The sequence below is a fragment of the Chiloscyllium punctatum genome, chromosome 8 (genome assembly GCF_047496795.1).
Source record: "Chiloscyllium punctatum isolate Juve2018m chromosome 8, sChiPun1.3, whole genome shotgun sequence".
NCBI lineage: Eukaryota > Metazoa > Chordata > Chondrichthyes > Orectolobiformes > Hemiscylliidae > Chiloscyllium > Chiloscyllium punctatum.
The window spans coordinates 128,625,573-128,636,544 of NC_092746.1; the positions used below are offsets into that span (position 1 = coordinate 128,625,573).

The window sequence follows — 10,972 nt, forward strand, 5'->3', positions numbered from 1 at the left end:
GAAAGCTAATGCTTCCAAATAAACTGCTGGACTATAATCTGGTGTTGTGTGATTTTTAACTTTGCCTTCCTCAACACACACCCTAACGCGTGTTAAACTACATCTCCCACAATGCCTCCCAGGCAGCTCCTTCACTGTCCTTAGAGCGTTGTCAGCTGGGAGTTGTAGTTAAGCCTATCATTCCCTTCGGAGAGCGTCATGGAACCAAACTACAGTTCCCAGAAACCCCTCAGCCCCATCGCCTACGGTGTCCGCCGCCTGCCCTGTCGAAGCGGATCGCGGTTTCGGACGGGGATTAACCCCTGCGGGGCCTCGCTGCGGAAGGAGCCGCCTGACAGCGCCGCCGCCGCCATATTCATTGTCCGAGAAGCCGAGAGAGCGGTACAGGTAAAGCGCGCTAGGCCCGAGGCTCCTGGTGGACTCGCAGAGTCAGGTGGGCCGCGGTGGGTTACTGTGTGGCTCGGCCCGCGCTAGGCCCGAGCCTCGGGCTCAGGTTCCCTGCTTCCGTCCAGTAGCCGCTCGCTCACAAGCGGCAGGAGAGTCCGCGGGCGTCGGACCCCAGGGGCGGGGGGCGGGGGGGGGAAGGAGCAGGCACCACCCTCACCCCCACAATGCCCCCCCCTTCACCCCCCTCACCCTCACCCCCCCCCACAATCCCCCCAGACCCCCCAACACCCCCCTTACCCCACACACCCTAACACCCCCACACCCCTCACCCCCCCCACATCCCCCCCCACACCCCTCCACCCCACACACCCCCCCCCTCACCCTCACCTCCCCACACCCTCACCCCCCCCCACACAACCCCCCCAGACCCCCCTCACCCCCACCCCTTCAACCCCCACACAAACCCCCCACACCCACACCCCCCCACAATCCCCTCCAGACCCCCAACACCCTCACCCCCACCCCCCAGACCCCCCACACACCCCTCACCCCCCCCACATCCCCCCCATACCCCTCCACCCCACACACACCCCCCTCACCCTCACCTCCTCACACCCCCCACACCCTGATGCCCCACAACCCCCCCACACCCCCCACACCCTCACCCCCCCACACCCTCACCCCCCACACCCTCACCCCCCCACACCCCCCACAACCCCCCCACACCCCCCACACCCTCACCCCCCACACCCTCACCCCCCCACACCCTCACCCCCCACACCCTCACCCCCCCACACCCTCACCCCCCACACCCTCACCCCCCCCACACCCCCCACACCCTCGCACCGCACAAACCCACCCCACACCCTCACCCCCCCCCACACAACCCCCCCAGACCCCCCTCACCCCCACCCCTTCAACCCCCACACAAACCCCCCACACCCACACCCCCCCACAATCCCCTCCAGACCCCCAACACCCTCACCCCCCCACCCCCCAGACCCCCCAAACACCCCTCACCCCCCCCACATCCCCCCCACATCCCCCCCCACATCCCCCCCCCCACATCCCCCCCCCCACATCCCCCCCCCCACATCCCCCCCCCACATCCCCCCCCACACCCCTCCACCCCACACACACCCCCCTCACCCTCACCTCCTCACACCCCCCACACCCCCACACACCTCCCCACACCCTGACGCCCCACAACCCCCCCACACCCCCCACACCCTCGCACCCCACAAACCCACCCCACACCCTCCCCCCACAACCCCCCCACACCCCACACACCCTCGCACCCCACAAACCCACCCCACACCCTCCCCCCACAACCCCCCCACACCCTCACCCCCCCCATAATCGCCCCGCACCGTCACACCCCACACTCTCAACCCCCACACCCCCCCACACCCTCACCCCCCCAACCCCACACCCTCACCCGCCACACCCTCACCCCGCAACCCCCCACCCTCACTCCCCCACCACACACCGTCACTCCCCCCAACCCACACCCTCACCCCCTCACGCCGCCACCCCACCCCCCCACCCCAAGCCCTCACCCCTCACCCCTCACCCCACCCCCCCACCCCAAGCCCTCACCCCTCACCCCTCACCCCACACCCACAACCCCGCACGCCCCCACCCCACCCCCTCACCCTCCCACCCACCCCCTCACTCCCCCACCCCCCCACCCCACCCCTCACCCCCCCCACCCCTCACCCCCCCACCCCACCCCTCACCCTCCTACCCCACCCCTCACCCCCCCACCCCACACCCTCACCCCACCACCCCACACCCTCACCCCCCACCCCACACCCTCACCCCACCCATCCCCCACCACACACCCTCACCCCACCACCCCCCCACACCCTCACCCCCCCCACCCCCTCACCCCCCTCACCCCCCCACCCCACACACTCACCCCCACGCCCTCACCCCGCACCCCCCAACCCCACCCCCACCCACCCCCCCACCCTCACCCCCCACCCCCCCACGCCACACCCCCCACCCCCCCACGCCACACCCTCACCCCCCACCCCACCACCCCACACCCTCACCCCCACCCCACCACCCCACACCCTCACCCCTCACCCTCACCCCTCACCCCCCACCCCACACCCTCACCCCTCCCCACCCCACACCCACACCCTCACCTCCCCACCCCACACCCACACCCTCACCCCCCACCCCCCACCCCCACACCCTCACCCCCCCTACATCCTCACCCCGCCACCCCCCACCCCGCACCCTCAGCCCCCACACCCTCACCCCCCACCCCCCCACCCCACACCCTCACCCCCCCCACCCCACACCCTCACCCCCCCCACCCCACACCCTCACCCCCCCCCACCCCACACCCTCACCCCCCCCCACCCCACACCCTCACCCCCCCACCCCACACCCTCACCCCCCCACCCCACACCCTCACCCCCCCCACCCCACACCCTCACCCCCCCCACCCCACACCCTCACCCCCCCACCCCACACCCTCACCCCCCCACCCCACACCCTCACCCCCCACCCCCCAAACCCTCCCCCCCCCACCCCACACCCTCACCCCCACCCCACACCCTCACCCCCTACCCCCCCACCCCACACCCTCACCCCAGACCCCCCCACCCCACACCCTCACCCCCCCCCCCACACCCCCCCTCACCCCCCACCCCCCACACCCCCCTCACCCCCCCTCACCCCCCACCCCCCCACCCCACACCCTCACCCCCACATCCCCCACACCACACACCCCCACCCCCCCACCCCGCATCCTCACCCCCCACCCCCCCCACCCCCCCACCCCCCACCCTCACCACCCACCCCCCCACACCCGACCCTCACCCCCCACCCCGCACCCTCACCCCCCCACCCCACCCCCCCACACCCGACCCTCACCCCCCCACCCCGCCACTCCCCCACCCCACACCCTCACGCCCACCCCCCCACCCCCCACCCCACACCCTCACCCCCCCACACCCTCACCCCCCCACCTCACACCCTCACCCCACCCCCACCCCCCACCCTCACCCCCCACCCCACCCCCACCCCCCACCCTCACCCCCGCCCCCCCACCCCCTCACCCCCCCCACCCCCACCCGCACCCCCCAACCTCCCACCCCCCACCCCCCACCCTCACCACCCACCCCCCACCCTCACCCCCCATCCTCGCACCCCCCACCCTCACCCCCCCACCCTCACCCCCCCACCCTCCACCCCCCCACCCTCACACCTCACCCCCCACCCCACACTCTCACCCCCCACCCCACACCCTCACCCCTCACCCCCCCACCCCACACCCTCACCCCTCACCCCCCCCACCCCCACACCCTCACCCCTCACCCCACACCCTCAACACCGCACGCCCCCACCCCACCCCCTCACCCTCCCACCCACCCCATCACCCCCCCACCCCACCCCTCACCCCCCCACCCCACCCCTCACCCCCCCACCCCACACTCTCACCCCCCACCCCCCCACCCCACACCCTCACCCCTCACCCCCCCACCCCACACCCTCACCCCTCACCCCCCCACCCCACACCCTCACCCCTCACCCCCCCACCCCACACCCTCACCCCTCACCCCCCCACCCCACACCCTCACCCCTCACCCCACACCCTCAACCCCGCATGCCCCCACCCCACCCCCTCACCCTCCCACCCACCCCATCACCCCCCCACCCCACCCCTCAACCCCCCACCCCACCCCTCACCCCCCCACCCCACACCCTCACCCCACCACCCCACCCCTCACCCCCCCACCCCACACCCTCACCCCCCCACCCCACACCCTCACCCCCCCACCTCACACCCTCACCCCCCACCCCACACCCTCACCCCACCCATCCCCCACCACACACCCTCACCCCCCCCACCCCACACCCTCACCCCCCCACCCCCCCCACCCCACACCCTCACCCCCCCACCCCCCACCCCACACCCTCACCCCCCCACCCCCCCACCTCACACCCTCACCCCCCCACCCCATACCCCCCCACCCCACACCCTCACCCCCCACCCCACCCCCCACCCTCACCCACGCCCCCCCACCCCCCCACCCCCTCACCCCCCCATCCTCCCACCCCCCATCCTCCCACCCCCCCACCCTCACCCCTCACCCCCCCCACCCCACACCCTCACCCCCCACCCCCCCCACCCCACACCCTCACCCCTCACCCCCCCACACCACACCCTCACCCCTCACCCCACACCCTCAACCCCGCACGCCCCCACCCCACCCCCTCACCCTCCCACCCACCCCCTCACCCCCCCACCCCACCCCTCACCCCCCCCCACCCCACACCCTCACCCCACCACCCCACACCCTCACCCCCCACCTCACACCCTCACCCCCCCACCCCACACCCTCACCCCACCCATCCCCCACCTCACACCCTCACCCCACCCACCCCCCCACTCCCTCACCCCCCTCACCCCCCCACCCCACACACTCACCCCCCACCCCACACCCTCACCCCCCACCCTCACCCCCCACCCCCCCACCCCCCACCCCCCATCCCCCACCCCCCACCCCCCATCCCCCACCCTCACCCCCCACCCCCTCACCCCACACCCTCACCCCACACCCTCACCCCTCACCCCCCCACCCCACACCCTCACCCCTCACCCCCCCCACCCCACACCCACACCCTCACCCCCCCACATCCTCACCCCCCCACCCCACACCCTCACCCCGCCACCCCCCACCCCCCACCCCACAGCTTCACCCCCCCCACCCCACACCCTCACCCCCCCACCCCACACCCTCACCCCCCCACCCCACACCCTCACCCCCCACCCCCTCACCCCCCACCCCCCCCACACCACACCCTCACCCCCCACCCCCCCACCCCACACCCTCACCCCCCCACCCCACACCCTCACCCCCCCACCCCACACCCTCAGCCCCCACCCCCCCACCCCACACCCTCACCCCCCCACGCCCCCACCCCACCCCCTCACCCCCCCACCCCCCCACCCCACACCCTCACACCCTCACCCCCCCACCCCATACCCCCCCACCCCACACCCTCACCCCCCACCCCACCCTCACCCCCGCCCCCCACCCCCTCACCCCCCCCACCCCCACCCGCACCCCCCAACCTCCCACCCCCCACCCCCCACCCTCACCCCCCACCCCCCACCCTCACCCCCCATCCTCCCACCCCCCCACCCTCACCCCCCCACCCTCCACCCCCCCACCCCCCACCCTCACCCCCCCACCCCACACCCTCACCCCCCACACCCTCACCCCTCACCCCCCCGCCCCACACCCTCACCCCTCACCCCACACCCTCAACCCCGCACGCCCCCAACCCACCCCCTCACCCTCCCACCCACCCCATCACCCCCCCACCCCACCCCTCACCACCCCACCCCTCACCCCCCCACCCCACCCCTCACCCCCCCCACCCCCACACCCCACACCCACCACCCCACACCCTCACCCCCCACCTCACACCCTCACCCCCCACCCCACACCCTCACCCCACCCATCCCCCACCACACACCCTCACCCCACCCACCCCCCCACCCTCACCCCCGCCCCCCCACCCCCTCACCCCCCCACCCCCTCACCCCCCCCACCCCCACCCGCACTCCCCATCCTCCCACCCCCCACCCCCCACCCCCCACCCTCACCCCATCCTCCCACCCCCCACCCTCACCCCCCCACCCTCCACCCCCCCACCCCTCACCCCCCCACCCCACACCCTCACCCCCCACCGCACACCCTCACCCCTCACCCCCCCACCCCACACCCTCACCACTCACCCCCCCCACCCCACACCCTCACCCCTCACCCCACACCCTCAACACCGCACGCCCCCACCCCACCCCCTCACCCTCCCACCCACCCCATCACCCCCCCACCCCACCCCTCACCCCCCCACCCCACCCCTCACCCCCCCACCCCACACTCTCACCCCCCACCCCCCCACCCCACACCCTCACCCCTCACCCCCCCACCCCACACCCTCACCCCTCACCCCCCCCACCCCACACCCTCACCCCTCACCCCCCCACCCCACACCCTCACCCCTCACCCCACACCCTCAACCCCGCATGCCCCCACCCCACCCCCTCACCCTCCCACCCACCCCATCACCCCCCCCACCCCACCCCTCACCCCCCCACCCCACACCCTCACCCCACCACCCCACCCCTCACCCCCCCACCCCACCCCTCACCCCCCCACCCCACACCCTCACCCCCCACCTCACACCCTCACCCCCCACCCCACACCCTCACCCCACCCATCCCCCACCACACACCCTCACCCCACCCCCCCCCCCACCCTCACCCCCGCCCCCCCACCCCCCCCACCCCCCACCCGCACCCCCCAACCTCCCACCCCCACCCCCCCCCACCCCCCACCCCACACCCCACCCCACCCACCCCCCACCCCACCCCACCCCCCACCCCACACCCCACCCCCCCACCCCCCCACCCCCCCACCCCCCACCCCCCCACCCCCACCCCCCCCACCCCCCACCCACACCCACCCCCCCACCCCCCACCTCACACCCTCACCCCCCCACCCCATACCCCCCCCACCCCACACCCTCACCCCCCACCCCACCCCCACCCTCACCCACGCCCCCCCACCCCCCCACCCCCTCACCCCCCATCCTCCCACCCCCCATCCTCCCACCCCCCACCCTCACCCCTCACCCCCCCACCCCACACCCTCACCCCCCACCCCCCCCACCCCACACCCTCACCCCTCACCCCCCCACACCACACCCTCACCCCTCACCCCACACCCTCAACCCCGCACGCCCCCACCCCACCCCCTCACCCTCCCACCCACCCCCTCACCCCCCCACCCCACCCCTCACCCCCCCCCACCCCACACCCTCACCCCACCACCCCACACCCTCACCCCCCACCTCACACCCTCACCCCCCACCCCACACCCTCACCCCACCCATCCCCCACCTCACACCCTCACCCCACCCACCCCCCCACTCCCTCACCCCCCTCACCCCCCCACCCCACACACTCACCCCCCACCCCACACCCTCACCCCCCACCCTCACCCCCCACCCCCCCACCCCCCACCCCCCATCCCCCACCCCCCACCCCCCATCCCCCACCCTCACCCCCCACCCCCTCACCCCACACCCTCACCCCACACCCTCACCCCTCACCCCCCCACCCCACACCCTCACCCCTCACCCCCCCACCCCACACCCACACCCTCACCCCCCCACATCCTCACCCCCCCACCCCCACCACCCTCACCCCGCCACCCCCCACCCCCCACCCCACAGCTTCACCCCCCCCACCCCACACCCTCACCCCCCCACCCCACACCCTCACCCCCCCACCCCACACCCTCACCCCCCACCCCCTCACCCCCCACCCCCCCACACCACACCCTCACCCCCCACCCCCCCACCCCACACCCTCACCCCCCCACCCCACACCCTCACCCCCCACCCCCCCACCCCACACCCTCACCCCCCCACGCCCCCACCCCACCCCCTCACCCCCCCCACCCCCCCACCCCACACCCTCACCCCCCCACCCCCCCACCCCACACCCTCACCCCCCCACCCCACACCCTCACCCCCCCACCCCCCCACCCCACACCCTCACCCCCCCACCCCATACCCCCCCACCCCACACCCTCACCCCCCACCCCACCCTCACCCCCGCCCCCCACCCCCTCACCCCCCCCACCCCCACCCGCACCCCCCAACCTCCCACCCCCCACCCCCCACCCTCACCCCCCACCCCCCACCCTCACCCCCCATCCTCCCACCCCCCCACCCTCACCCCCCCACCCTCCACCCCCCCACCCCCCACCCTCACCCCTCACCCCCCCACCCCACACCCTCACCCCCCACACCCTAACCCCTCACCCCCCCGCCCCACACCCTCACCCCTCACCCCACACCCTCAACCCCGCACGCCCCCAACCCACCCCCTCACCCTCCCACCCACCCCATCACCCCCCCACCCCACCCCTCACCACCCCACCCCTCACCCCCCCACCCCACCCCTCACCCCCCCACCCCACACCCTCACCCCACCACCCCACACCCTCACCCCCCACCTCACACCCTCACCCCCCACCCCACACCCTCACCCCACCCATCCCCCACCACACACCCTCACCCCACCCACCCCCCCACCCTCACCCCCGCCCCCCCACCCCCTCACCCCCCCACCCCCTCACCCCCCCCACCCCCACCCGCACTCCCCATCCTCCCACCCCCCACCCCCCACCCCCCACCCTCACCCCATCCTCCCACCCCCCACCCTCACCCCCCCACCCTCCACCCCCCCACCCCTCACCCCCCCCACCCCACACCCTCACCCCCCACCGCACACCCTCACCCCTCACCCCCCCACCCCACACCCTCACCACTCACCCCACACCCTCAACCCCGCACGCCCCCAACCCACCCCCTCACCCTCCCACCCCACACCCTCACCCCCCCACACCCTCACCCCCCCACCCCACACCCTCACCCCGCCACCCCCCACCCCCCACCCCACACCCTCACCCCCCCCACCCCACACCCTCACCCCCCCCACCCCACACCCTCACCTCCCCCACCCCACACCCTCACCCCACACCCTCACCCCCCCACCCCACACCCTCACCCCCCCACCCCACACCCTCACCCCCCACCCCACACCCTCACCCCACCCATCCCCCACCACCCCCCCTCACCCCACCCACCCCCCCACACCCTCACCCCACCCACCACCCCACCCCACACCATCACCCCCTTCACCCCCCCACCCCTCACCCTCACCCCCACCCCCTCACCCCCCACCCCCCCACACCACACCCTCACCCCCCACCCCCCCACCCCACACCCTCACCCCCCACCCCCCCACCTCACCCCCTCACCCCCTCACCCCCCACCCCCCCCACCCTCACCCCCCCACCCCCCCCACCCCACACCCTCACCCCCACACCCTCACCCCCACCCCCTCACCCCCCACCCCCCCCACACCACACCCTCACCCCCCCACCCCCCCACCCCACACCCTCACCCCTCACCCCCTCACCCCCCCACCCCCCCACCCTCACCCCCCCCCCCCCCCCACCCTCACCCCCCCCACCCCCCCCACCCCACACCCTCACCCCCCCACCCCCCACCCCACACCCTCACCCCCCCACCCCCCACCCTCACCACCCCACCCCCCCACCCCACACCCTCACCCCCCACCGCCCAACACCCTCACGCCCCACCCCCCCACCCCACACCATCACCCCCCACCCCCCACCCGACACCCTCACCCCCCCACCCCCCCACCCCACACCCTCACCCCCCCACCCCTGCACCATCACCCCTCACCCCCCACCCCCCACCCCTCCACCCTCACCCCCCCACCCCTCCACCCTCACCCCTCACCCCCCACCCCTCCACCCTCACCCCCCACCCCACACCCTCACCCCCCACCCCCCCACCCCACACCCTCACCCCCCACCCCCCCACCCCACACCCTCACCCCCCACCCGCCCACCCCACACCCTCACCCCCCACCCGCCCACCCCCCCCCCTCACCCCCCACCCCCCCACCTCCCCACACCCTCACCCCACACCCTCACCCCACACCCTCACCCCACACCCCTCACCCCACACCCTCACCCCACACCCTCACCCCACACCCTCACCCCACACCCTCACCCCACACCCTCACCCCCCACCCCACACCCTCACCCCTCACCCCCACCCCCCCACCCCACCCCACACCCTCACCCCCCACCCCACACCCCACACCCCACACCCCACACCCTCACCCCCCACCCCTCACCCCCCACCCCCCCACCCCACACCCTCACCCCACAACCCCACACCCTCACCCCACAACCCCACACCCTCACCCCACAACCCCACACCCTCACCCCACACCCCCCCCACCCCGCACCCTCACCCCCACACCCCCCCCCACCCCACACACTCACCCCCCCCACCCCACACCCTCACCCCCCACCCCCCCACCCCACACCCTCACCCCACCCCCCACATACCCCCCACCCCCCATCCCCCACACCCCCCTCACTCCCCACCCCCCACCCCACACCCTCACCCCCACAACCCCCCCACCACACCCTCACCCCCACAACCCCCCACACCACACCCTCACCCCCCCACCCCACACCCTCACCCCCCACCCCCCCACCCCGCACCCTCACCCCCCACCCCACACCCTCACCCCCCACCCCCCCACCCCCCACACCCTAACTCCCCACCCTCACCCCCCACCCCCCCCACCCCACACCCTCACCCCCTCCACCCCACACCCTCACCCCCACCCCACACCCTCACCCTACACCCCTCACCCCACCCCCACCCACACCCTCACCCCCCACCCTCACCCCCCCCACACCCTCACCCCCTACCCCCCCCCACCCCACACCCTCACCCCCTACCACCCCACCCCACACCCTCACCCCTCCCCACACCCCCCTCACCCCTCACACCCCCCTCACCCCCCACCCCCCCCTCACCACCCACACCCACCACCCCACCCCACACCCTCACCCCCCACAACCCCCCACACCACACCCCCCACCCCCCCACCCCGCATCCTCACCCCCCACCCTCACCACCCACCCCCCCACAC

At 75.0% G+C, this 10,972-nt stretch overlaps 1 protein-coding gene across 3 annotated transcripts in view; it reads left to right on the plus strand.

The window, feature by feature from the left end:
- The first annotated feature begins 234 nt into the window (after positions 1 to 234).
- Positions 235 to 10,972, plus strand: part of LOC140480902 (casein kinase II subunit alpha) — an 85,114-nt gene continuing 74,376 nt past the window's right edge. Inside the window, exon 1 of one of the 3 annotated variants that reach the window (XM_072576472.1) lies at positions 235 to 387. The gene's annotated coding sequence lies outside the window, so the exon portion shown is untranslated. Of the gene's footprint in view, positions 388 to 412; positions 434 to 10,972 lie in introns of those variants that run through there. The other 2 variants (XM_072576477.1, XM_072576473.1) reach the window with 2 other exon arrangements.